This window comes from Aplysia californica, unplaced genomic scaffold (assembly GCF_000002075.1).
Source record: "Aplysia californica isolate F4 #8 unplaced genomic scaffold, AplCal3.0 scaffold00093, whole genome shotgun sequence".
Lineage (NCBI taxonomy): Eukaryota > Metazoa > Mollusca > Gastropoda > Aplysiida > Aplysiidae > Aplysia > Aplysia californica.
In genome coordinates, this window is record NW_004797363.1 from 917,810 (window position 1) to 929,214 (window position 11,405).

An 11,405-nucleotide genomic window follows, 5' to 3' on the forward strand; every position below is an offset into this window, starting at 1 on the left:
CGGCCCCCCTCCAGGGCAGTGCTACTGACTGAAGTGTCATTAGGCCATCCCCAAAGAGGGGATATGATCATGTTCTTATGCACAGTAGAATAGTAAATGGACTGTTTTATCAACGTCATGCTCATACTGTACCGGATCAACATTGGAGAACTGCTGTTTTTTCTATACTCCTTACTATCGTCTGTTTCCCTCTACTTCTTTTGTATATTTGTCACTGTCTTGTGAACTGGTATTTCTGGGGTGCGTTGAGAGTCAAAGCAGACTTTGTGCTGTTGAGGCAAGAGAGGTAAGGAGAGTAAGCCTGATTCCCCGTTTGGACTTCTCTGTTGACATCCACCCCTTGGCGCTCAGATGGCCTTATACAGTTGCGAGTGTCGTGAAACCTTACTAAAATTTAAAACACTAATAGAGTGTAAGCCTGATGTAAGAGGGCCTATGCTGTTGATCTTACTTTACCGTTTAAACGAGTGCGAAGTTAGAGAGCACACCCTTGGGAAAAGAGGATTGCAGGCATCAGTGATAAAAGGAACTGCCTAACTACAAAACAATATTATTAACACTGACTTTGACAAAGCACATCACCAATTTGGATACTACTGCAACCAGCGGCGGAGGCTGAGTTGTTTGACAGGGTTATCTAAGTGAGACAAAGAACCAAACAGATGACAGCTGTGCCCCAGTGCAAAAAAAGGGCACAGAATAATGAGGGAATAACTTCTACATCATACATTCGCCACTGGTTGCTATAGTATCCAGCTCAAGATTTCCTTGCTACTGCCTCATTTAGTTATATGGACACGGGCGTGGTAAGAGTTCGTGATCAGATTTTTTTTTAAACCTTTAACAGGTACCAGGGTCGAAGGACAAACCTGAAACCAGTTGCATGCATGTGTGTTGGGGGAGGGGGGGGGGCGCTCAGTCGACTGTGCTTTGGAGCGGAACCGTGAGGGTGTACAAGTTAGATGTCAGGCGTTGCATAGACTTACATCACTACATAATGCGTGAATAAAACTGCTGAAGTCGCCAGCTTTAAATTTCGCTGCTAATGTCTCAATTTTCCTATATCGATACCGACAAAGTGCGAGTTCTTTATCAGTTGTTTTTTTTACCTTTGAGTCAAACTTTGAAAATTGCAGTTAAAGCCAGCTTTAGATTTTCTTGCTACTACTTCATTTGGCTAGATTATATCGATACAAACAAACGTGTGAGTTGGTGATCAGAATATTTGAACTTTGACTGGTGATCATCGACTTTTTTTTAACCGGGGGGGGGGGGATTCTAAGCCCCTGAGATCAGCAAAAGGATACTCAAGTTATATCTTGGCCACACCAACAGAACTGTAAATAATTGACGTAATGATAACTGAAGGGCAAAAAAGAGACACAGAGAAATGGGGGAATACCTCCTACATTGTGTATTGAAAACGAAAAAGGGCTTCAAGCAGGATTATCTTATGTTCGATATGTATGATTAAGAATTAAGATGGAATAAAAAATCAAAGAAGGCTGAGAATATAAAACGAATTTTTTTTCGTGGAACAGTTCAAAAGTTGTTCTCTTGACAGACTGTTCCACGGCAATTTACTTCTTCGCTTTAGCGTTGTAGTTTTAGTACCGCTGTGTCCTTTACAAAGGCACTTTACTTGAATGTCCAATTCGACTCGGTCCTTTTTGAGAGATAAGAGTTAAACTTAGAGATCCCGCCTCTTAAATGACCGAACAATAGTGTTGATAGGAACATTAAACGTATACCATTTCACCATATTGATTGTAGTATAATTATGTATATCTCATTGTCTCTGTTGAGCACACTAGCCGGCTTCCACAGTGTTTATTTGCAGTCGTAGATCTACATGCATCATTTGCTAGCGGTCACTAAGTTTTCAAAAGACCAAGAAAACATTTCGCTGACGAACTCCTAAATATTACAGCAGCTTGTTGTTCTGGGTGTGTATGGCTGTGTGGGTGTGTGGGTTGGGGGGGGGGGGGTGCTTAGTCTGTCCCTTTGTCTGGAAGCGCGAGGGAGTCCAAATTTGTTGTCAAGCGATGTATAAATTTATTTATAAATTTAAATAGACCTTCCTCGACTTTAAACCACCGTATAAACAGGTTAAGGCATGCATTTGTGCTTCGGCTCCAGACCACGAAAGTCGAGATAAAGATAGTCAAATTGAAGCATTGTTAAACCACGTCTTTGCCTTATGTTAGTGTATTCATGATAACGAATTTTGAAGTTAAGGCTGGTAATCACCACTGCATATTCAAAATCTATACGTATGTTTTGTCCAAAGAGGGAATTTATTTCAGGAGATATTTTTTTCGATTACATGTATGTTGGCAGGTGAATATACAATATAAATTCAGGACTTGATTTCCTTCCAAACCCAGTAATCTCGCGTCGAAGGCAAAACTTTGTTTAAAATGATTATATTATTCCTAGCTATTGTAGGAAAGATTTTTTTTCGTGTGAAACCTTCTCTCTATCTGGTTCTTTGTCTCATTTTGATTACCCTACTTAGACAAGTTGCAGGTTGCAGTTATAGCCAGCTTTAGATTTTCCAGCTACAGGCTAATTTGGTTACATCGAAACAGACGTGGCGTTTGTTCGTGATCATTTTATTTAACCTTTGACTGGTGACCTGTTTTTCAAAGGGGGGCTGGGGCATATTCTGAAACCCCCTGAGATCAGCAATTGGAGACTCAGTGCCTTAGTGGCGCAAACAGAAATATAGAAAATAGACGTGAGTACAACTGTGCTGAGGGGAAAAAGCGAGACAGAGAAATAGGCGAATACTTCCTACATTGCACACTGAAAACGTAGTAGAGCTTCAAGCAGGATTATCCTATTATGTTTGTTTCTTATTATGTTTGATATCTATGATTAGGATGGAACAAAAATCAGTGAGGGCTTAGATAAAACATCTCTTTACCGTGGAACAGTTTAAAATTCATTCTATAAACAGATTGTTCAACAGTAATTTCCTTCTTTCTCTAGTGATGTAGTTTTACTACCATGCTGTCCTTGGGAAAGGCACTTATTTACACCAATTTTCAATTCGGCTCGGTCCTTTGAGATACGGGTAAAATTTGGAGGTCCCGCCTCTAAATAATTGACATAATAGTGTTGACGGGGACGTTAAGGGTAGGTGGCAATTAATGTTTCTAACTTTGTTATTAATACATCCCAGCATCATTCAGAGTGATCATAAAACACTCCAGGAGTTCAAAATGAAAGTCAAATAGCAAAATTTAATCTTTCTTCGAGGAATTTGAAAATATTTCATGTTTTGGGGTACAGAAGCAATTTTGACTCAATCCGGCTCGCACTCTCGCTCAATCAGTTTATTGACTAAAGTGCTTATATTTTCACACAAGCACACTATCTATAAAATCTGTGATCTTAGGTGGGCTTTTGTATACTTGAAACCTCTAAAGAGATATTGAGGATAACGTAATAGATATTAATTTTCGCATTTTTGCATCAACTGAAGCACTCGAAACTGTATTTACAGCAGTTTGTGGTCATGGGTGCGTGTGTCCGTGTGTCGGCTGGGGGGTGTTCAGTGTGTGCCTTGGTCTGGAAGACCGAGGATGTTCAAATTAGGTATCAAGCGATGTATAAATTTATTTAGAAATTTGAAGAATCCTTCTTCGACTTTTAACCACCGTTTAAGCAAGTTAAGGTATGCATTTGTGCATCGGCCGAAGACCCCGAAATTCGAGTCAAATTGATAATACACCTTTGGCATTGTTAAATCCATGTCTTTGCCTTCTGTTAGTGCATTCACAGCTTAAATCAAATTTACAGTTCACGTGTTTTAATGCTGAATCAGGCAATTACCACTGCATGTTCAAAATCTATAAGTACGTTTTGCCCAAAAGAAGGAACCTATTTGAGGAGAATTTTTTCGATTATTTTGGCAGGTGAACCTACAATTTAAAATCAGGATTTGATTTCATTCAAAAATCAGTGAATCGGCCTCGAATATAAAATTTTGTTCAAAATTATATTATTTGTAGCTATTGTACGAAAAATTTTGTTCGTGTGTGACCTCATTTCTATATGGTTCTTTGTCTCACTTTGATTACCCTTTCAAACGACTCAGCCTTCACCCCTGGTTGAAGTAGTATCCCCTGATTTATTTCCCTGCTACTGCCTCGTTTGGTTATAACGGCACCGGCGTGGCAAGAGTTCATGATCAGTTATTTCAACCTTTGACTTATATTGAAGGGGGGCAAATTCTAAAACTTTGTGTGTAGTGGGGGGGGGCAGTCTGTGCATTGGAGTGAAACCGTCAGGGTGTAAAAAGTAGGTGCCAGGTGTTGCTTAGGCTTATGTCACCGCACAATAAATAAAAGCTCAGGCGTTCGCAGGCTTTAGATTTCACGGTTACTGCCTCAATTACCCTTATCGATACGGAAGTTGTGCGAATCTTCATCAGCGTTTTTGACCTTTGACAGTTGCACATTGCAGTTATAGCCAGCTTTAGATTTTCCCGCTACTTGCTAATTTGGTTAGATTGAAACGGACTCGGCGATGGTTCGTGGTCCTTTTATTTAACCTTTGACTAGTGACCTGTTTTTTTCAAAGGGAGGTGGCGGCATATATTCTGAAACCCCCTGAGATCAGCTATCGGAGACTCGAGTACCTTAGTCGCGCAAACAGAAATATAAAAAATAGACGTGAGTACAACTGTGCTGAGGGGGAAAAGCGAAGCAGAGAAATAGGGGAATATCTCCCACATTGCACACTGATAACGTATTAGGGCTTCAAGCAGGATTATTTTATTGTGTTTGATACCTATGATTAGGGTCGAATAAAAATCAGTGAGGGCTGAGATAAAACATCTCTTTATAGTGGAACAGTTTAAAATTCATTCTATAAACAGATTGTTCAACGGTAATTTCCTTCTTTCTCTAGTGATGTAGTTTTAATACCATGCTGTCCTTGGGAAGGGCACTTATTTACACCAATTTTCAATTCGTCTCGGTCCTTTGAGATAAGGGTGAAATTTGAAGGTCCCGCCTCTTAATTGACCTAATAGCGTTGACGAGGACCTTAAACGTGTACCATCTCACCATTTCACCGCTTTGATTTTAGTATTTATGTATGTCTGATTTTCTCTGTTGAGCACACTAGCCAGCTTCCACAGCGTTTATTTGCACTCGTATCATTTGCTAGCGGTCGCTAAGTTTTCAAATGAACAAGAACACATGTGCTGACGAACTCCTAACGTGTTGTCCAAACTGTGAATGAAAACTTTTACAGCAGTTTGTGGTCCTGGGTGCGTGTGTCCGTGTGAAGGTGTGTGTGTGGGGGGGGGGGTGTTCAGTCTGTGCCTTGGATGTTCAAATTTGGTATCAAACGATGTATAAATTTATTTAGAAATTTGAAGAGGCCTTCCTCGAATTTTAACCGCCGTGTAAGCAAGTTAAGGCATGCATTTGTGCATCGACCCCAGACCACGAGATTCGAGTCAAATTTAATGTCAAATTGATAATACACCTGTAACATTGTTAAATCCACATCTTTGCCTTCTGTTAGTGTATTCACAGCTTAAATCAAATTTACAGTTTACGATTTTTGATGCTGAATCTGGTAATTACTACTGTAAGTTCAAAATCTATAAGTAAGTTTTGTCCCAAAGAAGGAACCTATTTGAGGAGATTTTTTTCGATTATGTTGGAAGGTGAACATGCAATACAAATTCAGGATTTGATTTAATTCGAAAGTCAGTGAAGCCGCCTCGAATAAAACATTTTGTTCAAAATTATATTATTCGTAGCTATTGTAGGAAAGATGTTTTTCGTGTGTGACCTTATCTCATTCTGGTTCTTTGTCTCACTTTGATTACCCTGTCAAACGACTCAGCCTTCGCCCCTGGTTGAAGTAGATCTAAATCTAGTATCCCCTGATTTATTTCCCTGCTACTGCCTCGTTTGGTTCTAACGGCACTGGCGTGGAAAGAGTTCGTGATCAGTTATTTCAACCTTTGACTGTTAACCTATTTTGAAGGGGGGCACATTCTAAAACTCTGTGTGTAGTGGGGGGGAGGGAGGGGGGTCAGTCTGTGCATTGGAGCGAAACCGTGAGGGTGTAAAAATTAGGTGCCAGGCGTTCCCTAGTCTTTTGTCATCGCACAATGGGTGAATAAAACTGCAGACGTCGCAGGCTTTAGATTTCACGGTTACTGCCTCAATTACCTATATCGATACCGACGTGATGCGAGTCTTTATCAGCTTTTTTGACCTTTGACAGTTGCAGGTTGCAGTTATAACCAGTTTTAGGTTTTTCCCGCTACAGGCTAATTTGGTTACATCGAAACAGACGTGTTGCTGGTCCGTGGTCAGTTTTTTTAACCTTTGACTGGTGACCTGGGGGAGGGGAGGGTGGGGACTCTTGTGGTCTACAGGTTATGTTGTTTGCCTCTCAATCAATAAGGCCCGGGTTCGAATCCGGACCGGAACGAAAAATTTTCTTCTCTAAAAATGTTCTCCTTTCACCTCCTTTCCTGCTGTTGTACCGTGTTCTATCGCCTTCTTTCGCCTCCACTTTTTGCCTCCTTTCCCCTCCCCTTTGCGCCTTCCTCTAAGCTCCTGACTCTTTCGCCAGCCTTTCTACTGCTACTCCTCGCTGTCTTTCAGCCACACCCCTAATTTTATGACAGATAAGATCTAATACCTAGCCTTCTCGGACAAAGGCGAAAAATCTCGGAGGTCCCGTGAGCAAGTTGCGCACGTTAAAAATCCCTTGGTGGTCTAAAAATCTATATGAGCAGGCTTCGGCCGCCACCTAGGCAAAATTCAAAATTTCCTACCAAATGAAAAATGTTTCATGCGTCTCGCGTGCACATATGACCTTATGCAGTTGCGAGCGCCGTAAAACGAACAGGGGGTAAATTCAGAAACCCCCTGAGATCAGCAAAAGGAGAATCGAGTACCCTACTCACGTAAACAGAAATATAAAAAAAGGCGTGAGTACAACACTGCTGAGGGCAAAAAAGAGGCTTAGATAAACGAGGGAATAACCCGTACATCTTACACTGAAAACGTAAATAGGGCTTCAAGCAGGTTTATCTATCTTTGATATCTATGATTAAGATGGAATAAAAATTAGTGAGTGCTGAGATAAAAAAATCGCATTTTAGGCAGTTTGTTCAACGGTAATTTCCTTCTTCGCTCCATCTTAGAAACATTGGCAGAATAAGGAAATTTATTGATGAAAGTACCACGAAAATTCTTGATCCTGCTTTTATTTTAAGTCACCTTGATTATTGTAATTTCCTTCTTTTTGGCATTCCAGATTTTACTCATGCCAGACTTCAAAAGATTCAAAACAGGTCAGCAAGACTTGTAACTTTGAGAAAAATATCAGACTATGAACCCATGACATTGAAAACCCTCCATTGATTGCCAGTGAGAGAGCGCATTGGATTAACAATTTTGTGCGTGGTTTATAGATCTTTACATGAGTGATCACCAAATTACCTTTCAGAACTTTTGGAAATGTATGCACCATCTCGTAATTTAAGATCTTCGAAAGACCAAAGTGAATGAACACTTTCACAGCATTTGTTGTTCTGGGTGTGTGTGCGTGTGTGCGTGTGTGCGTGTGTGCGTGTGAGTGCGTATAGGGAGAGTGTGGAGTGGGGGGGGGGGGGGTCCTCAGTCTATGTCTTGGTCTAAAAGCGCGAGGGCGTTCAAATTAGGTGTTAAAGAGATGTATAAATTTATGCTTAAATTTGAATAGACGCTCTTCGACTTTTGACCGCCGTATAATCAGGATATGGCGTGCATTTGACATCGGCTCCAGGCTACGAAAGTCTAAATAAAGACAGCCAAATTCAATTCAAATTTTTAATATATCTGTAGCATTGTCATATCCACGTTTTTTGCTTTCTGTTAGTGCATTCACAGCTTTAAACAAATTTTGATCTTGAGGCTGTTATAAATTACCACGATGTATAATTACGTTTTGCCCAAAGAGGGAATTAAATCCCATTGTGGGAAAGATTTTTGTGGGTGACCTCATCTCTGTTTGGTTCTTTGTCTCACGTTGATTACGCTGTCAAACCACTCAGCCTTCGCCCCTGGTTGCAGAAGTATCCAATAAAAGCTTTATCTGTTACTACCTCACTTGGCTATCGACACCGAGTTCGTAATCATGTATTTTAACCTTTGACTGGCACTAGGGTCGAAGGGCAAATTCTGAAACCCGCAGCGCGCGCACTCGCGCGCGTGTGGGGAAGGGGGGAGGGGGGAGGGGGGCGCTCATTCTGTGCGTTGGTGCGGAACCGCATGTATCAAGCAAAGAATGCAAGATTTTCCTGCTACTGCCTCAACGTTACCGACGCTGCGCGAGTTCGCAATCAGCCTTTTTGACCTTTGACATTTGCAGTTGTCGACAGTCTTAGATTTCCCTGCTATCGTCTAGTTTGGCTGTATTGATACCGACAGACATGGTGCGGGTTCACGACCAGTTTTTTTTGGTGTTTTTTTACCTTTGACTGGTGAACCATACTTTTTGAACGGAGGAGAGTGCGAGTTCTCGATCAGTTATTTTGACCTTCGACTGTTGCAGTTGCAGCCAGCTTAAGATTTTCCTGCTACTGCCTCATTTGGCTACATTATCGATACAAATACAAATGAGGTGTGAGTTCGAGATTAGTTTATTTGACCTTTGACTGGTAACCTATTATTGAACGGGGGCGGGGCAAATTTTTGAAAGTCTTGAGATCGGCAAAAGGAGACTTATTAACCTTAACCAGGCACATAAGCATAAAAATAAACGTTATGACAACAATGCAGGGCAAAAAAGAGGCGTAGAGAAATAAGGGAATACCTCCTCCATCATACATTGAAAACGTAAAATGCAATAGTGGTCTACAACTTGATGAAATAACACAGTCGAAATGAGTCTAGTCTGAGAGAGCCACCAGCCTTCGAGGGGAGATGTGACTTTCTTAGACAGATCAGTATCTTATCAAGTGTCGTTATAGTATAAAATATAAGCATGGGGGAAAATGAAAAGTGGTCGTTCTTTCTGGTGATTGTCTCTTAAAGGTGGCCTTTAGAAAAGGTTCGACTATTCATCGAAGCAGAGACCGGGAAAGACGGAGGCCTTGTGGGGAACGCTACCCTAGAATCACAAAATTCGTTCTGTTCAGTACCTAAATTTGAGAAATTTGTTGTGAAAATGGCTTAGTTTCACAAAGCAATTCTTTGAATATCATGATAACGACGGCGAATAATCTTACGATTTTGATAGAGCAGATGAAACATTGTTTGGTTTCTGACCCCTCAGGTTTAGTAACTCAAAACGACCAAAAACGTCAGATAGAACGTTTGAATTCTAAGATAACGAGTGGGACTCTAACATATAAGCAGGGCTTGGCCCTGTGGTGGGCAACAGGTGACAGGTGTGAAAATCAAGGAACAATGTTTGCAGAGATGGACACTGAATGAAACTGGGAGAATTGCTTTCACACAAATTACTACTCATTGCTGTTCAACAACACCCACCCACTGCCACTCCACTCTCCGCCCCCATTTAAAACTAACTCGAAGAATCGAAGGCGTGAAAGGAGAACTGTGCGAAAAACCAAAGGAAAGTCTGGACTTTTTTAGGTTTAAAAGTGTGGAGGCGTGCAATGTGTGTGCTCGTGTGTGTTTGTGTGTATGTGTGTGTGTGTATGTGTGTGTGTGTGTGTGTGTGTGTGTGTGTGTGTGTGTGTGTGTGTGCTTGTGTATGTGTATGTCTTCTTTTTGGTAAGTGTTAAGTTATGTTTTCCCTCGTCACGCGGATTCAAAACCCGGGCCTTTGATTGAGTGGCGAACACATTAACCCCTAGGCCACGAGAGAATCCCTTTCTGTGTATAAGTGTTTATTTGCGTGTATGTGTGTATGAATGCTTCTCCCTTTCATGGGAGTGTGTGTATGTGCACTTTAATATAGCATTTCCCTTTCGACCCTGTCAGGTTTCACTACATTCACACATATACGACTACGTTAAAGTTCAGAATATACCCCCACGCAGTGGCTTTTGTGTAACTCTCAGGAAAAGACAGTGTCGTAATTGGTTGCAAAATATTCAAAAAACGTTTTGTCAAAATTGAAACCCCGAATTTTGAAAAAGAAAATAAATATTAATGTAGCTATAAATATTAAAAGAATGAAACCGTCTTTCCTTTCTCCTGTAAAATGTTGCCTTTTGGACCTACTACATTTTAACAGCGTACCAAAGATGTTTTACCAGTCTACTCTAGTTCCCCATGAATGACAGTGCTTGTCACTCTTTTTATAGCCAGACCCACTTTCTTCCTACTTAAAAAAAATTCGCACTGCCTGCAAATATTATTTTTATTTCAAAGTGGTGCATTAAATGATACCGTCACCACCAAAGTGCCCACCAAAATTACCAAAATGCTCACAAGTAGGTGATACCACTCATTTTTGCAAGCGCTGGTGTTTTGTAACGTATTCTTGAAGCCGAGAACACTCTCTACAAACATTTTATTTTTTCAAATCTGAAAATTCTTGATTATTACCTTTGCAACAGGTGCAGACAGTCGTTGGTACAGTAAAGTAAAAGCAAAGCAACGCATTTCAACGTACTTCATAAATTAAATAGCCTAGGTAGTGAGTCAGAATTAGACCGAGTTCCTAGACAATGTCATTGAGCCTCGCAGGGAGGGGATCACAAAGACGACTCCCACGACCTGAGCGGTAAAAATGCTTGATCATAATAAGCTGATGTGGAGGCCGCCCATTGGTGTCTTTTTTTCTTTCTTTCTTTCTTTCTTTCTTTCTTTCTTTCTTTCTTTCTTTCTTTCTTTTTTTTTCTTTTTTTTTAACGTTGCAGCTAGCTCTTTATTTAATTCTTTTTAAAATTGTATTTGCAATTCACACGGGTTGAATTATTGTCTTGTACTTTCCATGCGTCATCATGTTATTTAAATCAAAATGCCTTAAATGTAGATGTTTTTATGCCCCAACCGACACACACACACACACACACACACACACACACACAATTAGATCATAATCTAAGTGGCAGGATAGGACCATGCACGTCTGAGAGGGTTACAACGTACTTGCATTAAAACCGAGATACTCTATGAAAATTGTTCCTCTTGGGAATCGAAGTCGGGTCTATTGTGTGTGACGGCGAAGTGGCTTACCGGTACACCACAGACGTCGACTATCATTTTCAAGACTATGTCAAATGTATTTTGTTTAGTTGTATTTTGTCGTGGCCAATCCTGCCATATGGGAAATCTTGTAGTAGGAAATACAAGGTGTGAAAAGCTCTAAACAAAGATATTTTATTGGTGCCAAACTGTATTCATTTAATGGCCCTTGAAACACTATGGCGCTATTCTTTAATGATTTAATTTAAGAGCGGC